Raw genomic sequence first — 19,363 nt, 5'->3', positions numbered from 1 at the left:
GGACAACCCTGCTCCCCTTGTTCGGCATTATGGGATTCGTAGTTTTATAATATACCGAATAGGCACAAAATGTGCATTCAGCTTTTTTTTTCCCAGTCTTTTCTGCTAATACAGCCATAGGTTATAGCATAACAGTTTACAGCATCTCCAGTGGACTCTCTTTCTGTGCACCGACGCTGCCCAGAGTATGGTTGACCGCGTAAATGTGATTGACTGCGTTGACAGCTGCCGTAGCATAATGGAGATGCGGAACCCGGTTATGGTTACCAGGTCGCTGCATACCCAGTGAAACACTCCCTTCCGTCGTGCACTGTTTTATGAATTTGTGTTTGCAGGAAATTGTTCCTCCCCGGCTGGTGCCTGATTCGTGGAGAGACATGAGAACGCCTTGAGCTCACTGCAGACTCTTCTAGCCCTGGACAATAATCCCATAAGAAAAGGAAACAAGTTGGAACTTAAAACCTTCCCTCTCTCTATATAAAATTAAGGACATTGTGAAACTTGGTATCTGGGAACCTGAAGTAAGACAGCAGAGAAAGATGTCCCCTTCTGGCTCCACCTCATCTTCATGACAAAATTATATAGAATCTTTCCTACCGAAAGCGGACGAAATTGAAGACATGTTGGCAAGCCTAGGAGGGGGTTCCTGCATGGCATCAGAAGAAGCAATTGTATGCGGTCCAGTGGACAGTACATCAAATGTGGCCCTAGCAAAGGATCATGTGGGTGCTCATCTGGCCCTTTAGCCAATGCAATAAACAATTGGGTACTCCCCTATTTTTGTTCAGGGGTGGGGTGGGTCGAATCTGTACTATGGGGAGAGTCATACAGTGAAAACACAATAAAGACAGATCGGCTACCCCTCTCTAGAGGTCCCTTTGGTACAACTGGCAGGAGGATCAGAATCTACTAAGTTAGTTGGTAGATTAAACAGACTTTGACACTTCTCTATATCAACAACATTTTTTTCAAACAATTCTTTTTATTTAATTATTTTTTTAAAATAATGTAAAAAACATCTCATCGTTTAGGCAATATTCAACATTCACCACTTTCATACAACAGTTTCACTTCTCTAATGTGGTAACTTTGTTTTGCTTTTCTTGGATAACACAACAGTCATTTAGTTATGTAACAGAGAATAGGGAAAACACATTTTAGGTTCCCTAATAGGTCGACATATGTTTCAGCCCTTCTTGCGTGTACTGTTCCCTCTCAAGGGCTGTCACTCAGTGTGATTATTGGGCCATCTTCAGGACAAAACAATATAATCGGGAAACTCAATTCCATTCCCCAGTGGTAGATCTTCTGATCTGTTGTCCACACAATAGTATTCGGGACGTCTGAGAACACACTCTGATTTGTGTTGTTTGTGACTTCAAGTGCCTTTTGTGAAGTATAGTAACACTACTGCTTGTTTCTGTGTTGACTGTTCGCCGCCTGGATTTTAATGGTTAGCAAAAGGTGTATTAGAGGGACACGCTCCTCAATGCAATGCCACTCCGTTTCTCAGCGGTTCTTTCTTCTTTGTATTCACGCCGTCTATCCCGTTGTGTACACACAACGGCATAGACGGCGGCTTTTGCTAACCATTAAAATCCAGGCGGCGAACAGTAAACATGGAAACAAGAAGTAGTGTTACTATACGTCACAAAAGGCACTTGAGGTTACAAATAGATTCCGATCCTCCTGTCAGTTGTACCTTTAGCCAATGCCCATGGATGCTATACTGCCAAAGTCCTGGAAGGCTTTCAAGGCCATGAGAGTGGTTATGACTTTATAGCCATGCTGGCTGATATGCAAAAGCTGGTAAAACTTCTCCTGAGTTGTCCTATGACAGTGTCTATGGGGGCTAGCATCTCAACAAGGCAGTACATTAATTTGAGAGATTGACGGAAGGATCTCAAGAATCTGCTGCCTTGGAGATCCCCTTTGAGGGAAATAAGCTGTTATTTAGAGGAGACGTTCATAAGGTTTTCCATGCTGACAAAATACGTTAAGGAAAGGTTCTCAGTCGAGATCTAGACATATGACCTCCGGGGTCAAGACCCTGACACTTGCCTCAGGAGGCAGTCCTAGTCCCTTTCACAATATTCAGAGATATTGACCAAGTCTAAGGTAGTCTAAATCATCCTGAAAACACAAGCCCTGACAACTACTGAAGGCCAACCGGCAGAAGACGCCAGCACTTTTTACAATCTGGCAGGATTGGTGACGGCCTTTCAGCTATTTCAGTTGAAAGAGGCCTCAGGTTTCTGGGGGCACCCGGCATCTGCCCCAATGTTGGCAGTCAGCAGTCTTATGACACAGCAATCTTTACCTTTTATTCGGGGCTCTGCAGTGTGCATATTACAAGCTGCATTTGTTTAAGCCCTTCAGGGCGTCACCTCGTGCCTCTTTGCTACATTTTTACTATACAGTAGCCCTTTCTGACAAAGAAGGACTAATCACAAGACAGCCTGGGAGCTGAACAAATAAGCGCCCTTTTTCAGGTGACGTGTAGGTGCTCATATTCATGAAAATATACACCTACGCTAGCAGAAACACCCCATTTTCCACAATTTGCACCTTCCACAGGGTTTTGTGGTGGTTCACCCTGATCTCACAGAGGTTAGCCCGGCAAGGGCAACTTTGGGCTGGGGGTTAAAAAAATCTGAAAAAGCCCTGCTTTGCCCCCATGACCACCAGCGTCGCAGTCCCACATAGTTAAGCCCAGGCAAGGGCAACTGTTGAGTCCAAGGATTAAAAACATTTTTTTAAATCAAAAATTCCCTGCCCCGCCCCAAGGGCCACCAGCACTCCAAACATGCCCCAGTCCCACACAGTTAAGCAAAGACGAGTATCTGTGGGCTAAGACCGGGCAAGTGCAACTGCGCCGCCAAGAACCCCATGGAGCCCCTGCCTGTAGAGAGCCACTACACCCAGAGAAACCCTACCCACAGAGAGCCCCTGTCCTCAAAGAGCCCCCCCCCAAGAGAACTTCTGTCCTCAGGACCCAATGAAAGGTCTTGACGCCAAATACCTAATTACAAGCCTCATTGTGCTCCTGGCACCAGCATCCACGTACTGCAACCTACAACCTGTCTGGCTTATCCCCAAATCCCAGTCCAGTGAACAAAATGCACAGCTCTGGAGTCGACCACCACTTCACAACTCCCTATCAGACCAAAGTACCACTCTTTCTGCCCGACAACACCGGGACAACACCAGGACCATGCTGCAGCAATGTTATACCAAGTTCATAGACAAGCGGAAGGTCCTGATGGAGGGTGTCACAAAAGACGCTGCCCGCCTTGTGGGTCGAGGACGATTCAAGGTACCAGCACGTCAGCGCAATAAGATGTAGAAGGCCATCTTGGTCAATGTAATTTATGTTACATCAACACTCCACAGGCTGGGCCAGATCCAGAATAGGTTGCAGGGTAAGCATGACTGCATGCTGGTCACAACACAGCAGGGAGTGCCTGGCCACAGGAGAAGAATCACAACCACCACCCCTGGACCTGCGATCATGGGAGGAGCCAGCGCTGGGTAGCATCAATGTCATCGCTCTTGAGGGAATTGGAGGAATAGAGACTGGGGTAGAGGGTGAGTGAACAGCATGCATGGTATGTAAAAATGCTACAGCACTTGGGTGAAGTGAGTGTAATACCCATCGATTATCCAGAACAACCACACATGTCCGCAAGTACCCTCTCTTTGTACATCAATAGGGGCACCTGACAGAAGGACAAAGGCACACCCAAGATATTTACACATGAGGAGTTTAGCGAGATGGTGACTGCATGGGACAGAACATATGCATGTGCATGCTTGACCACACTCCCAAATACAAGCACATCCAGCTGTGAAACAGTGGTAAAGTCTCCCCCAAATTACCAGCAGGCTAGGTGTAACTACATGCACACGTAGTTGATCCTAGGTCCACATGCCCCATGATTCTTGATAGAAGGCACATGCAAGTGCAGCGACAAGGCCAGCACCTGTGCAATCAGATGGCATAGGACCAATGTGCGTTCTGTCACATGACACACAGGCACTGACACCAAAAATGGATGGCCACCAGACGCAACACATCTGCATACACTGGTCCATGCTACTTGCATGTGAGTACACCAGTATAGCTAATAGAACATGACGGATCATGTGCTGTACCCAGTCATGTAACACAGTCACATTGCCCCACATACCACACCCAATCCAATGACCCCAGCATGCACTGCAGGATGTGAATAGAGAGAAAGACCTTGCAGCCATACCATGGCAACACTAACCAGCATTATACTCCACAAACACATGAGGAGACAGCATGATGACAGAGCTGAAGAGGGTGGAGGGGGAAAGAGGAGATTGGAGGTGTAGGGGAGTCTGCCACCATTTTCCTGCATCCGTGCCTGCGTAAACACATAGGAGACAAGACAAAGGAAATGGACATTAGAGACCACATACCCCAAAAGCACTCCAGAGTATGCAAATGTGAAATTGGGTATTACCAGCATGTGATCGTAACAGCTGTAACATAACCCACCCCACTTCTGCAATCCCTCAACCATAGGCAAATGGAACAGCTTGGAATGCCAGGGTATGGACAACTTGTAGAGTCATTGAGCAGATACAGGAATCTTATGCATATCTCCACTCATGCAGCATATTGCACGTACAAATGTGGTGCAACAATCGGCAAGGGCAGGGTGTCGGGGACATGATTGTGCACTGTTATGTTGCACATGGGCAACTCACACCGTTTGACAGGCCTGTCACTTTAATCCAGCAAATGGCCTCTTAGGGCAGTGATTTCCAAACTCTTTATGCTGAGCCCCTAATTTAATAAAAATATTTTTTCCGAGCCCCCAACCCCATTGAACCAAAATAGTGTTGCTGGCGCCCATGGCAGATTTGCTCAAATTTACTATTGAAAGCAGTCACTGTACGCCATTTTTGAAGAGCCTTGCACCCTTTCTGGACATCTTCCCAGGCTCCCAAGTGGGACAGGCACCACAGTTTGAAGACCACTGTCCTAGCTGTACATTTTGAATGGGGCCTGACGTAAGAGACATGCATAAAAGTAATGAGTATGACTTGTATGCATGTTTCTCATGTCACACCCCATTTTCAAGCATATGTTTGGTGGAGAGAAGGGGTGAAATGCAAATTGGTCTTTCCCCCGTACAAATATTCCCAGCATTTGCGCCTGCATCGATTTTCATGTCGGTGCAACTGCTGGGCATCCCTATGGAGTCCACCTGCATTTTGCACCAGCAAAAAGCAGCCAAACTCCATAGGGATCCATTGTAAACATGGCAGTTGGTGTTTACTTAATTTGCAGCTAGAGTGCAAAAGAGGATGGAATAAGGCGCCGTAAAAGCTTGTATGCTGCCTTTTGCCACCCCTTTAGGCACTCCTCTCTGCAAATGAGGAAATATCGGCAAGTCTGCATGTAACGGGTTCCCGCAGCAGAATTACATGAAGACTGGAAAATGAGCCCTGTGTAGGCAGCATGTTTGATGTACCTGTGTATTGACCATATTGTAACATGTTCCTGCAACACTGACATTGTCGTCTCATTCACAGGGGAAGGAGATGACACAGAGGATGAGGAGGAGGATGTGGATGGCGCTGACACAATGGAGTGGGCAAGCCAACCCGGCCAACATCAGAGTGTGAAAAGTGAGGCTCCACAGGACACCTTGTCACTACCACCTGACACCATTGAGCCTGTGCCCTCAACCAGGGAACAGATCAAGCATGCCCAGGGGGACTAGGACACTGCCATCACTTCCACCACCATAGACATTGTCACCATGGCCCCATCTGACATGCCGCTTCTGAGGCTTGGGTGAGGACACCCAGGGGTGGTGGGGAAAATCACTGCCCCTCCTGTGGAGCGATCTCTCCCAAGGCTGGGTAGGGAGAGTGCTGTACATTTTCCAGGCACTTCAGAAAATCTGCTAACTGGAGTCCATTCATCGAGCATTTGTGGCCCACATCATGTTCCAATGGCACCTGCCCCTCTGGCTGCTTGTCTGTTGGGAGACATCATCCAGAGACTGACAGCCATAGAGGCAGCCCAGGCACGGGTAGAGGCTAGTGGGAAGGAAAGGCCTGTCTGTCACTTGAGCCAATGTTGGAGGATCTCATACCATCTCATACCTCTCTTTAAAATCTGAAAGGAGCTTGCCAACCCTGCTGCAGTCTCTACCTCTCCTGTCCCCTCCCAGGCCCTCTGCTCTGCGCTGGCCTCTCACTTCATCTCTAAAACTCAGGACATCCTGTCCTCACTCTCCTCCTATCACCTCCCTCCCTCTCTTCCTGGCTCTTCCTCTGGCCCTTCTACAGCCACCCCTCCTCCCTCCTTCTCTGCCTTTCCCCTTTTTTCTGCTGACGAGGTTTCCAGACAAGTCCGATCTATGAAAGTCTCGTCTAAACAGTTTCACCCCTGTTCCTCCAAAACTATCAAGGACCACATTGACTCCCTGGCTCCTGCTCTGGCTGACTTTTGCAACCACTCCTTCGCCTCTGGAGTCTTCCCATCCCCCCTTAAGCACTCCCTTGTGCACCCTCTTCTTAATAAACCCTCTTCTGACCCCTCCTGCCCGGCTAACTATCGCCCAATCTCCATCACTCCCTTCCTGGGCAAGCTCCTGGAGAAACTGGCCATCTCCCAGCTTAACCTCCATGCTGAATCTGTTGGCAGTCTTCATGACCAACAATCTGGCTTCAGAGCTGCCAGAAGCACGGAAACTTCTCTCCTGAACATCCATGAGGACCTACTCTTGAACCTTGACTCCAACACTCCGTGTGTTCTCATTCTGCTCGATCTCTCTTCTGCCTTTGACACTGTCAACCATGCCATCCTGCTCAACCATCTCCGTGATAACCTGGGTATCACTGGTCAGGCTCTGGTGTGGCTGACCTCTTTCCTCTCCAATCGACCCTCCCAGGTCCAGCTGGGGTCCTTCCTCTCTGACATCTTTTTCTCCACCTGTGGTGTCCCCCAGGGATCAAATCTCTCCCCCTGGCTGTTCAAACAATACATGGCACTCCTTGCCCACCGCATCGCCGCTGTCTGCCCCAACTTTCAGTGCTATGCGGACGATACCCAGCTCATTTTCAGGCTACCCTCGGCCTCCTCCTCTCCTTCCCTCATCTCTGACTGTCTGTCTGCTATCCAGGAATGGTGTGCCGCCAATGACCTCTGCCTTAATGCCAGTAAGACTGAGATTCTACTCATCAGCACACCCACTCCCTCCTTCCCTGCAGCTCTCTGGCCGGCCTCTCTTGGCCCTCTTCCTGCTCCTACCTGCACGGCAAAAAACCTCGGGGTTATCTTCGACTCCACACTCTCCTTCTCTCCTCATATATCTGACGTCTCTAAGAAGTCACACTACCAGCTGCACCTCCTCAGAGGTATTCTTCCCTTCCTCTCCTTCCCCCAGAAGCTCACTGTCTCACGAGCCCTGGTTCTCTCAAAGCTGGACTACTGTAAAAGCCTCTATCTTAATCTGCCTGCCTCCACTCTCCGCCCTCGGCAACTCATCCAGAACAGAACTGCAAGACTTGTCCTTGGCCTCAAGCCCAGGGACTGTATCTCTCCAGGACTGAAGTCTCTACACTGGATCCCAGTGGCTGCGAGGATAAATTTCAAAACCCTCTGCATTGTCTAGAAGGCCTTCTGGGGCCTGGGGCGCTAAATACCTTCAACTCTCTCTTCCTAAATATCTTCCTTCCCGAGCCCTTCACTCATCCGTCTCCAACTCCCTCAGGGTCAGCCGCTTCTCGAAGCAATGAGCTGGGGGTAGATCTCTCTCCGCGGCAGGGGCCTCCCTCTGGAACAGCCTTCCTGCCTCCCCGAAACTTGAGGAGAACCATCTACGGTTCCGGAAGCACCTCAAAACCTTCCTCTTTGCTTCTGCTTTCTCTCTCCCTCTCCCCTGCTAATTCTTCGCTGAATCTGCACCGAATCTGCAACTGGGCCACTCTCACCGACCTCGGTCCTGAGCCCAGCCACTCTCCACTTGCACTGCCTCCCTGGCAACCCCTGCACTGCGGGAATGTCTCTGTATCCCTACTGCCCCCGTTCCCAGCACTTGTCTGCACTTACCTTGCACTTGCCACCAGCTGGCCCTTATTTATTTTATTCTACTTACCTTGTACTGCACTTCCCCCTGCCCTCCCCTTGCACTTTCTCCCTTCCCCCTACCCCTGCACTTGCGCGATCTGAATGACACCTGGCCTAGTAGGATCGTTGTCTGTCTTCCTCTGTTCCCCCCTCCCTGCCTCGTCGTGCCTTGAAACACTTGAAACCCTTGTGTATAGGCACGTTACAAATGCCATATCATATCATATCATACCATGAGCTGGTGGCTGCCAACAATCTGCGGGAAGAGCAGCTGGGGGAGGCACTGACAGCCAGGTGAGAACCCAGGGAGGATGCTCGGCTTGCCAGGGAGCATATGGCTACCTGGCATCAGAGGGCTCGGCTGGGGCATCAGAGGACTCGGCTGGGGCCAGGGAGGATGCTCGGCTTGCCAGGGAACAGGCGAATAAGCTGGCATCATAGAGCTTGGCTGGGGCCAGGGAGACTGCTCAGCTTTAATGGGAGCAGGTGGTTCAGCTCGTAAATAAGTGGTCACCTGGGGCCACAGAGGATACTCAACTGGGGCCAGGGAGGATGCTAAGCTTGCCAGGGAGCAGGAGGCTGAGCTGGCAATTGAGTGCTCGGCTGGGGCCAGGGAAGAAGCCCAATTGGCCCGAGAGCAGGCCTCCAAACACAGCCAGACTACTTTCAATGCTGCCAGTGCCTCATCAGCAGCAGTGCGCCATTTGGCTCGCTGTATGGGTTCCCTCTCCCGCCAGATGATAGAGGCCAGCCTGCAGTATGGATGTTTCTCATGTCACACCCCATTTTGAAGCGTATGTTTGGCAGAGGAGGTGCGAAATGCAACTTGTCTTTCCCCCACCCTTTCTCTCCACCATACACCTACTCCCAGCGTTTGCGCCTGCATGGGCTTTCATGCCCGTGCAACTGCTGGGGATCCCTATGAAGTCTGCTGGCATTTTGTATCAGCAAAAAGCAGCCGGACTCCATAGGGATCCATTGTAAACACTACCTGCCATGCACACACGGGTAACATGCACAGTCCCATACTGTCATCATGGACTTGCTGGCCCACCAGGAGCACTCCTTACTCTGATGCACGAATATGTGGGCAGTGATTCAACTACCTCTTCACCCCTTTCCATCTCGGACCCATCCTCAGCTCAGAAGTCACATGCAAAGCCTACCCCTACTCGGCACCTGTGCTCTCGGCAGGTTCCCCAGCCACCTGCTCCTACCAGACAGGGTCCACAAGCAAGCGGCCACTGTGGGGTAAGCGACACACACCCACGTTTGCTGCCTTTTTCCTCTTTCAATTTGGAACTGTGTTTGTGTTGTTTATGGTTCCCATCTTCTGTTTCTCTGGTTGCATTTTTTATTAATGGACCTGACCTACACACCTCATCCATGGACTTTTCCTGGGACTTTGTTTTTTGGATTTTGTACTTTTTTTTTAAGTGCCTTGGAATTTATGTTAGACATTCTTTTACTGCGTGGCACAGGAAGCCTCTTATTCTTCCCCAATTCTAATGTCTTGTCCAATCAATATTATGGGTTGCAAAAGTGTTACATGTCTTTGAGTGATGCTTTTTTGCAAGGGTGAGGTGGTGGGAGAGTGGTATATGCCATTATTTGCATGGATACACCCACTTCTACCGTAAGAGGTTTTGCACTAGTTCATCACGCAGCACGAGCCCATCAATATTGTCCTGCTGCTGCCTATGTCCTCGTGGCTGTCTCTGGTTATCATTTCACTCGTCATTAACATGCAGCACATGGCGATGGTCTTGCACACCTTTACTGGGCGGTACATGATTGAACCACCAGATCGGTGCAAGCAGTGGAAGTGGTTCTTTAATGGCCCTTTCAATGATGTTGCGGGTGTGGGCATTGTTGTAACGCTGCTCCTGCTGATTGCCTGGATTGCGTAATGGCATCATCAGCCGAGGGAAGATGGGGTATCCAACATCACCTGGCGAGGGTCATGGATAGATGACAATCTAGTGCATTCAAGGGCTCATTGAGTGTTTTAGTGGTTGCCATGCTTGTCATGGTCAATCCACTCATGCAGCAGTGGCAGACAGATGACAGACAGGCCTTTGGCGATGGACAGGGGTGGCTTGCTATGTTTCCCAGTGAGTGTTGTGCTCAAGATACAATTCACATGTTTTCTACCATGTGGGTCTACAGTATACGATGTCTAGTGTGCACATGTGGGACATTTTTGCACATCGATAACACAGTACGATATGGCGTGGTGGAAGCGGAACAGTGCAGTCAGTGGAGTGCGTTTGGTTGTTCCGCATAATTAGTCAGCGGGGACTTGTTACGCTTAGACATACACGTAGGAGGGTTCCCACCACCAAATTGTGGCCATTTGCACGGCAGAGAGCAAACGTGCAGGACAAAAGGCAGCGTACAAGGGTGTGTGCCACCTTTTGCCCTCAACATTTGTACTCCACTCTGCAAAATGAGTAAAGCGTGCATTGCAGGCTGCATTTACAATGGATCCCTGTGTGGTACTGTTAATTTTAGATGGTGCATAAAGCCTGCTTACGCCACAGGGATCCACAGCATTTGCACCAGCATAAAAACCATGTCGGTCGCAAATGCTGGGAGTATTTGTATGGCAGAGAGGAAGAGAGCAGCGAGATCGCAAGTTGTGTTACTCCCTCCTTCCCACCATACAAATGCAGGAAAATGGAGTGTGACTTTATGAATATGTATAAGAGCCTTACGCAAGGCTTGTATGCATGTTTCTTACATTACACCCCTCAAAAGAATGTGCCCCAGTGAGTGCACAGGGGGCCTTAACTTTCCCCCTGAGCTGGGAGTGATAAGGAACTCATGGTGGCAACAGTAAAGACAGACACAAGTGATCACAGTTCAAGGGTGTTTATTAAACTGTAAAAATGGGTTGGAAAAACGCCTAATATAAACCTAAATCTAAGATGGGAGCAAGCTACGACCATCAAATAATAATAAGGCCGTCCTAATGGCGTCTTGGCAAATAGAAAGGCCTAAACTAAAAATAAAATGATTGCCAATCCTTACAACTAAATACAAAGAGTGTGGGATAGGATTCACAAGAAAGAAAGAAGTGTTCATAAATGATAAGTCAGGATGTGATAGCCGGGAGTCTTCCTTTCCCATGTTTTCAGCACGGACAAGCTGGGACTTCGCAGCACAGCATCCCACACTCAAGCTTTTCCCAGCACAAGCTTACAGTTCCATTCTCAGGTATCAGGACCATCAACGTTTAAATCTCTTGCTTCTGAGGGCCTGATATATTAAAAATAACCAATAAAAGGTCCTTTCTGATTGCTGTTAGAGGGATGATGTTTCTCCCCTGGGTCCCCCTCTTACGGCCTCAGACCGCTCTTGAATGTTAGCCTCCCTCCACCGGGTTCACTATGGCTTTCCCCAATCAACTTCACTTGTGGCATTCACAAATCTAAATGTCCTTTTCAACAGTTCACTGTGGAAATCCCTCTGCCGGGCTCACTCTTGTCAACACACTATTCACTGGGACTTCAGGCTTCACCGCCCCCTTTCATCGGCATCCCTCCATCGGGTTTACTCTTGCCAACTTTGCTGATCACACAATTCGTTTAACATTTTATCGGTGCAGGATTCACTTCCCTTAGCTTTACAATCATCTGTCGGTCAAAGACATTCGACTGTACAGAGGATTTTACTAGACCACTGTATGACCACTTTGATCCCCTTCTTGTGCCGTTCCCAAGGCCTTCTGGTAACAGTAGTTTCAACAATAGGGTCAATGTTCAGAGTTTCTTGAGTGAACACCCAAGTGGTGCCTGACTGCTCTGTCGCTGGTTTTCCCCTTTCACATTAACAGTTCTTTGTACTTTCTTCAATTAGCCACTTGCTACTTTTGTTCAAGACATTTCGGTTTCCTATCGGCTCTACCCTCTACTCACCGGCTGTGATGAACCGCTTGGCTTTTTTTCTTCTTTGAGTAATGGTCGGTACCACGGAGGCAAGCATCTCTCCCGGCTTGGTTATCAGCGCAGGAGGGCCCCGTGTACCATTGACATCTGCTGCATCACCCGCTGGCTATTGTTTGCAGTCTTATGATTCTTTCCTGCTGATGATTCCCGGACCTGGGTTTCAAAGGACAAGGTTGCTTCTCTCCTTGTCACCCCCTCGGTTCTCGCCTCCTTTTCCCTACTCTTGAACTGGTGTGATGGGTTAGCTTTCTCGTTATCCGGTCTGCCTGGCTTGTATTGTGCTCTCGTGCTCCACCTTTTATCCCTGTGGGGAAGGAAAGGGCTGTCAGGTGTGTGTGATTCTGGTCAATTACCTGACTTTGCCTGACTCTTGCATTGGGACATGTCAGGTAAATGGCTTTGGTGTTTGTCTGTCGTCTTTCGTGGTGTGCAAAGGTGTTTGTGTCTGAAAAGGGGGGTATACAGTTTTTGAGGATCCTACGTGGTAGGCTGGGGAAAAAGTGTTATAAGAAGGGGGATACTGCAGATCACCCGTAGGTGTCCCACTTCCACTCCCAGAGGACCCCCCCATCCAGGTGATCCTACCTCACTGAGCCACCCCCAGGAACTGGATCCAATAGTGATGGCCATGTCCTGGCCACCTGGCTGACAGATCCCCGGGGATTAGTAAGTGAGACACCTTCAGGTTTCTCACAGCTTGGTCAGGTGTCGCTATGTGGAGGCAGTGGTTTGCCATCTGGTGTTGCCATATGCTAAGGGGGGCGTTGGTCATCACAGGGTTGTGGGTGTTACAGGGGATTGCTATACATTGCCCCTATGTTTTGATAATTACACGTTTGGCAGTGCAGCCCAGGTGGTTGCGTGTTGGCACCTGCAGTCAGCCCCCACACGCTGTGAACAGCCTATGGGCCGGTCCTGTCCAGCTGACATTGTGTGGTTTGCTCATGTTTCATGCAGTGAAAAGTGTGTTTAGATGCACTGGTTTGGTGGTGTGCTGTCTTGTATAAGCTCAACAGTGATGTAGGTCCCCCATGATGCATGATAGGTTATTTTGTGGCATAATAACGGAGTGGTGTGTGGACCCTAGAAATCAAGCCCAGATGTGTGTGAAGCACATGTCTGCATTACAGATCATTTGCTCATTGATTGAATGCTGCACGCGTCTTTTGATGTAGACATGCGTTTGTACTTTGGGTAGTATGAGGTCCATGTGCCTGCAGTTCAAGGCGCCAACCACATTTGAAAAGCCTGAAATGGCATAAAAGCTCACCTTGATGTGGTTGAGCACTGTAGGTTCTGTGGGGAAGGCACTGCTTTGGCTTCCTCCGTCGCATCATGTCAGATGTGACCTGTAAGAGGATTCAGGAGAAGCAGGTCTGGGTGATGCCATGCACCAGGCCAACAGTGTTCTGCAAACTGCTTGTGGTGCGGAAATGTAGAAAAGTAATAGCTTCAACAGGAGGGGCCGGGGTGGAGGTGACTGTGCCCCTGTCTAGCTCTGTATACTGCTCATTTTCTGCCAGGAGCCCGAAGATGGTAGGCAGTGAGGACCTGTTGGTTCTGTGAGGTTGGGGTTAAAACCCCTGGCCCTATACACCCTCGAAGGTCAGATGTTTGGGCTCTCCTACCCTTTCCCTTGTCTTGGCACTGCTGCTGTGCTGACGCCTGCCCTGCAGACTGATGGGCTGCCGGGCTGGGGGTGATGGGCTGGGGCCTGCTCTGCAAGCTGATGGGCTGGGGGGTAATGGGCTGCCTGGGCCGGGGCCTGCCCTGCAGGCTGATGATGGCCCACCTGTGCGAGTGTGATCATTCACCTTAGCTGAATGACTTTCACACCAATTATAAATCTTGATCCATGGTGCTTTCAAAAGTAAGCCTGCTATTTTCTGTGCTTTTTATGCAGTCCTCACCCCCTAATTGGTGGCTGTTGTGAGGGTTGCATGCCTTTTTTGGATGATTGTTGACTGCTGTGAGCATGGTCTGTTTTACCTTTGTGATTTGCATTTGCTAATGTTATAGGTATTTGTACCGTGCACCGTCACCACAGGAATCGTCCCCAGGCGCTCTGGTGTATCTGAAAAGGAGATTGTGTAGAAAATGGGGAGTGGGGCGTTAGGGTGTAGTGGGAATAGGAAAGTGAGAGTTGTGATGTCCTATTGGCAGCTTCAGTTCGGTTTGCACCATTCGCTGAGCTTAAGAGCGGTTTTCGTGTCTGCAATTCCCTTGTGCTGTGGTGCCGGGTTATGTGTTGTTAGTCTGTTGTTGCAATGTGGTGAAGTGATTACGTATTGCTATGCTGAGAGGTGGTTGTGTGAGTTTCTGTTTGAGAAGTGTATGCAGAAAAAGGAGAATTGAGTTAGCAGGGTTTCCCCTGTGTCTTTGTGTTTCTGTACTCAACATCTATGATTATCCTTTTGTGTTTTGTATTGTAGTTTGTCTGCCTAGTTGGCAAGCCTGTTGAGGAGTGGCAGTTGTCCTCTGTGTTACGTGGTATGTGTATTTGGCTTATGCAGGTGTATTCCCTCACCCTGGGGTTATGGATGTTGAGGTTAGAAGATTCTGGTCCCTCCCTGCCCATCCCATGTGGGGATCTTACCCACCTAGGTTTCTTCTGTGGGTTAGCAGTATGTGGACATGTGGATATGGGTGGTCGTAAGTGTACGAGTAAAAGGTAGTGCAATTTTGGAATAGCATTGCCAAAAGCGAAAGATCATGAATTTAATGTGTAAACCATGGTGTTATTTTTTATCTGCATGGGTGTTACGCCTATGTTTCATGGCATAAAGTCAGAGGGCATTTGGGTCCATGACCAGCATATGGCGGAGCGTAAAATCATGGCATAAATGGTTTATGCCATTGATTTACGCCATGATTTTACTCTCCACTTTCATCGAATTTCAGCTCCATAGTGTTTCTCCCTGATGGCTGGCTGTCTCATCATAATCAATGGCTATTAACCCCTTTGTCTCCATTATAATATATGCACCCCACAGGTGGCTCAGACTTTTGTTCTCCGATCTAAGCTAGGGGAATCATCAGCCGTTGTGTTGAAATGAGCCCACAGAACCTCTTCAGCCAGCCCTGCAATCTGCAAAAGGTGGTCTGCAAACACTTCAGATTGTTCAGAGGGGATACCAAATAGTTGCCTCCATATGCCATCAAATATGACCAGAATACCTGTTCAAAGAAACCCAAGAGGAGAGCCAGATACAGCGTCATCTTGGAATGGCTGGTCAGGAAGTCGATTGTGATGGTTCCCTGGAATCAGCAAGCTCTTGGTTTCTACTTTCTGGTGTTTCTGGTCCCAAAGCCCTCAGTGAAATTCAGTTTGATCCTAGATCTAAGAGCCCTTAACATGTATGTGAAGTGGTAGAGATCCAAGATAGAAACTCTTCAGAAAATGATCCCTCTGGTAGGGAATGGGCACTGGCTGGTTTTGCTGGATTTACAGGATGCCTACTATCTTGTGGCCATTAAAGCCTGTCTAAGTGAGCTTTGACAGATTGCTGCTGTGTGTGTTTGCACAACATTAGTGGCTCCATTACTGGCTCTCCTCCATCTACAATAGATCCAGATATTTCCATAATTAACTATTAGTTAGTCACAGCAGACCAAAGGGAGAAAGTACAATCTCTCCTCCGGCAGGTTTGCAGAGCCCTCCATGATTGGAGAGTCCTGATAAATTGTCATAAGTCAGTCTTCTGGTTCCCTCCCAAAATTTGATTTTTACACCGGTTAATTCTGCACCAGATGTGGGGTTTAAAGGTACCCCCAAGACAAAAGGAAACTGCATTCAGCTGTCTGGGCTCTAAAAAGGCAGAAATCCTATCCTGGAATTTGAAAGCACACTTTTTGACATGGCAAACTGAAAGGCCAGCATGCAAATTTCAACACTGCCAACTACACCAACAGTGTTGTCAAAAACAGGAAGATTAAAATTAAGTGTACCAGGTGTGTGAACAACAAGGCGGAAAAGAAATGAGGCCTACCTTTCATTGCAACTCATTTTGTAGAATGGAAAAATGTAGACAATTGCATTTAGGATTAAAAGGAACTGTTTACCAGTGAAACCACATTGCCACCACATTAGGTGTAATCTAAAGTATAATTTAAAGTTGGACATCGATGGCATGATGCGAGATGTTAAAGCAGGCCCATGTGTGAAGGAATTACAACATTCAAAAATACCAGTTTTCTGGTGCATGAAAAATATCTGTGCTAGCCCAAAATGACATGGTTTCAAGATCACATCTTACCTTAGGGCTGGCAAAAGACACTTGGTGGCGTGAGCAACCTCCTGCCCCCTGGGCAGCCACCACGACCCTGGGTCAGGGACAGGAGTGCAGGCTCTGCACAGAGGATGTAGAGACAAGTCAATGTGGAAAAACCCACACCGCTAAAAAACCCACATGTAATGGAGTGGACAACTGACTGGATCCTCTTATTGGAAAGCTGGAATACTTAAATATGGCTCCACGTGACAGGGTTTTTCCGCAAGGTAGAATGGCAACAACGAAAAAAGGCTAGGAGGTGTAGACAAGGAGGTGGATAAGAAGGCTCCAGGAGGTAATGATTCAGGTTGGCAGGAAGGCAAAGATGAGCAGGCAAGGGCTGACAGGCAAAGGAAGTGGAGCAATGCAAGGAGGAGCGCCAGTTAATGCAGAACTGGAATAGCAGTAAGGGAGACAGAATGGAGGAAGGCAGCACCGAGGGAACAAGGAAGCAAGGAGAGCAGAAAAATAACAGCATCCGAGCAATGAGAAAATCCATTATTGCGATGCAAGGCTTAACTCGAGTTAGAGGCATAAAAAGGCAGCCGGCGGATTCCGGGATGCAGGGCACATGACGTCACTGCATTACTCAATGTGCCCATGCGACGTGACCCTGCGTGACAGAAGGGGAAGGGACAATGCTGCTAGCCTGGGTCTGCAGCGTTGATTCATAACACATTGTCTCATGAAATTAGAAGGCCCAGGCACTTCCCACTTTCCCCCTATCCTTTTCAGAACAGGGAATGTCTTTGAAGCTCACAGTGCCAAGAAAATGGTCAGGGTTTGTGCCGGACTAAAGGATTGATGAGGACAACAGATAGCCCCCGTTAAAACAAAAGGCAGCACTTAATGGGTTAAATTCCGAAATATACTTGAAAATAAAATCCCAATTTGTGGTGTAAGGAAGGCATGGTATCAAACAGTAAGACCGACACAAGTGATCACAGTTCAAGGGTATTTATTGAACGCAATTGGGGTTGAAAAGCGCCTATCTAATCCTAAATCTAAAGATGGGAGCAAACTACGACCATCAAATAATAATACATAATTAATAAATAAATAAATAATAAAGCAGTCCTAGTCGGGTCTGTCAAAATAAAAGGGCCTATACTAATAAACCTATTGCCAATCCTTACTTCTAAATACAAATAATGGGGGAAACAATGTTATGCAAAAGAAAAGTGTTCAAGAAATAATATGTGATGATATTCAAGCTGTTGGCCTCCCTTCCCCACGTTTTTAGCACGGGACAAGGCGGCACACTCAAGCTTAGCACAATTTCTGGCTTCTCTAGCATGAGGGTGCATTTCAAAATGTCAACATCATGACGTTCTGTGCCAAAGTCTCTTTGCCATTCAAAGTCTCTTATTTCAGAGGGCCTGATGTAACACAACAAACATCAAAGTTGCTTTCTTAGGTTTTCACATGTACACATTCTCGGGTGATTTTCTATTCACCGGGTGCCCCTCCGCGGGACTCAGACCCACTTTAACACAAAGCTTTCAATTGATCTCTCTCTGCCGGGCTCATCCAACTTTATCTACTTTCCCATTAACCTCTTTACTGTATCAACATCGAAGACTTTCGATTATGTGTGGGATTTTGCATGACCCGTCGCAGGACCACTTCGATTCACAATTATTTACAACTCTTTCACTTTTTCCACCTCTCAGCTGGATACCTTACAGCGACCTTCGATTAAGCACACATACGGTGCTGGACCACTATGTCAAAGGTATTGTATTTTGGTTTCAAAGTTCAATATCACATCGGCAGTTCAACTTTACTTGCATTGTTTATCACACGTGTTTCAAACAATGTTTATTCCAGTGCTTGCCATACAATGTTGCCACTTGCAACCCAGGCTTCAACACAGACCGGTCTTGTATCGGTCTCACCAACTCACCAGCTGTGTTGATGTCACTGACGCTGCTTTGTTCTTGGAGCCAAGCACAGTACCACGGCGGCTGTCTTTTTTCCCCCACCTTGACTATTGACACGGGAGGGCTCCAGGTACCTCCGACACACAATGCAGGATTCTTCAGCCTGGTTCCATGGTCTTACACTTTCTATTCTCGAGGTTTCAGGAAAGTAACGGTTCCTTGTCGAAAGGGTCAAGGGAACGTCCCTTCTTACGACCTCCTTCTGTCTTTCCGTCATTAAACTGCCATCTTGTGACTGCTGTGTCTCTGTGTGCCTTTCCTCGCTCAGAGTGTGCTCTCGTGCTCCGCCTTTTATCCATGTGGGAAAGCTTAATGGAAGTTACGTTTGTGTGATGGCCAGTAATTGCCTGACCTTGCCTGACCATATTATTGGGACATGTCAGGTATACGGTTCGGGTGTTAGTCCGTTTTCTCTCAAAGCAGGATGCCCGTGAGAAAGTGATTGTGTTGTAAAGGGGGGGGGGGGAGTTCATAAATAACCTACATGGTAGGATTGGGTAAAGGTGTTACAGGAAAGGGGATACAACATCTCACCATCCGGTTTCCCACTCCCCGAAGACCCCTCACCCAGGTGATCCTCCCATACTCGTCCACCCCCAGGAACTGAATCCAAAAGTGATGGCCGTTTCCTGGCCACTTGGATGACAGATCCCCAGGCACTAGTGGGTGAGATACTTTCTGGTTTCTCACAGTGGTTTCTCCTCAGAGGTAATGATGGCAGACCTGTCCCAGAGGGATTTCCCATGAGCATGGGGTTGTGCTCTTAAAGATAAGCAAAAGATGATCCATCAGCTCTGAGAGAAAAACTGTCAATTACTTTTATTGCAACAACTGTGTCAAAAAAGGAAGCAGATGGCCAAATCACACGAGAAGTTTGTTGTACTATTCTGTGGCTATATTATGCATGTCAGTTTATTGCCATAGGTTACAATGAGGATCATACCTTTTCCATTATGTCAGGAACCATACATCTAACAATGGTCCAAATATCATTAATAAGCCCATGATAGACTGTTCCTCTAATAATGCAACCATGGGAACAAAAGTTATAAGCTAAAATGGGATGATAGCTTCCCAGGA

The sequence above is a fragment of the Ambystoma mexicanum genome, chromosome 2q (genome assembly GCF_040938575.1).
Source record: "Ambystoma mexicanum isolate Mex_15411 chromosome 2q, UKY_AmexF1_1, whole genome shotgun sequence".
Lineage (NCBI taxonomy): Eukaryota > Metazoa > Chordata > Amphibia > Caudata > Ambystomatidae > Ambystoma > Ambystoma mexicanum.
Note: the sequence above shows the minus strand (reverse complement) of the source record.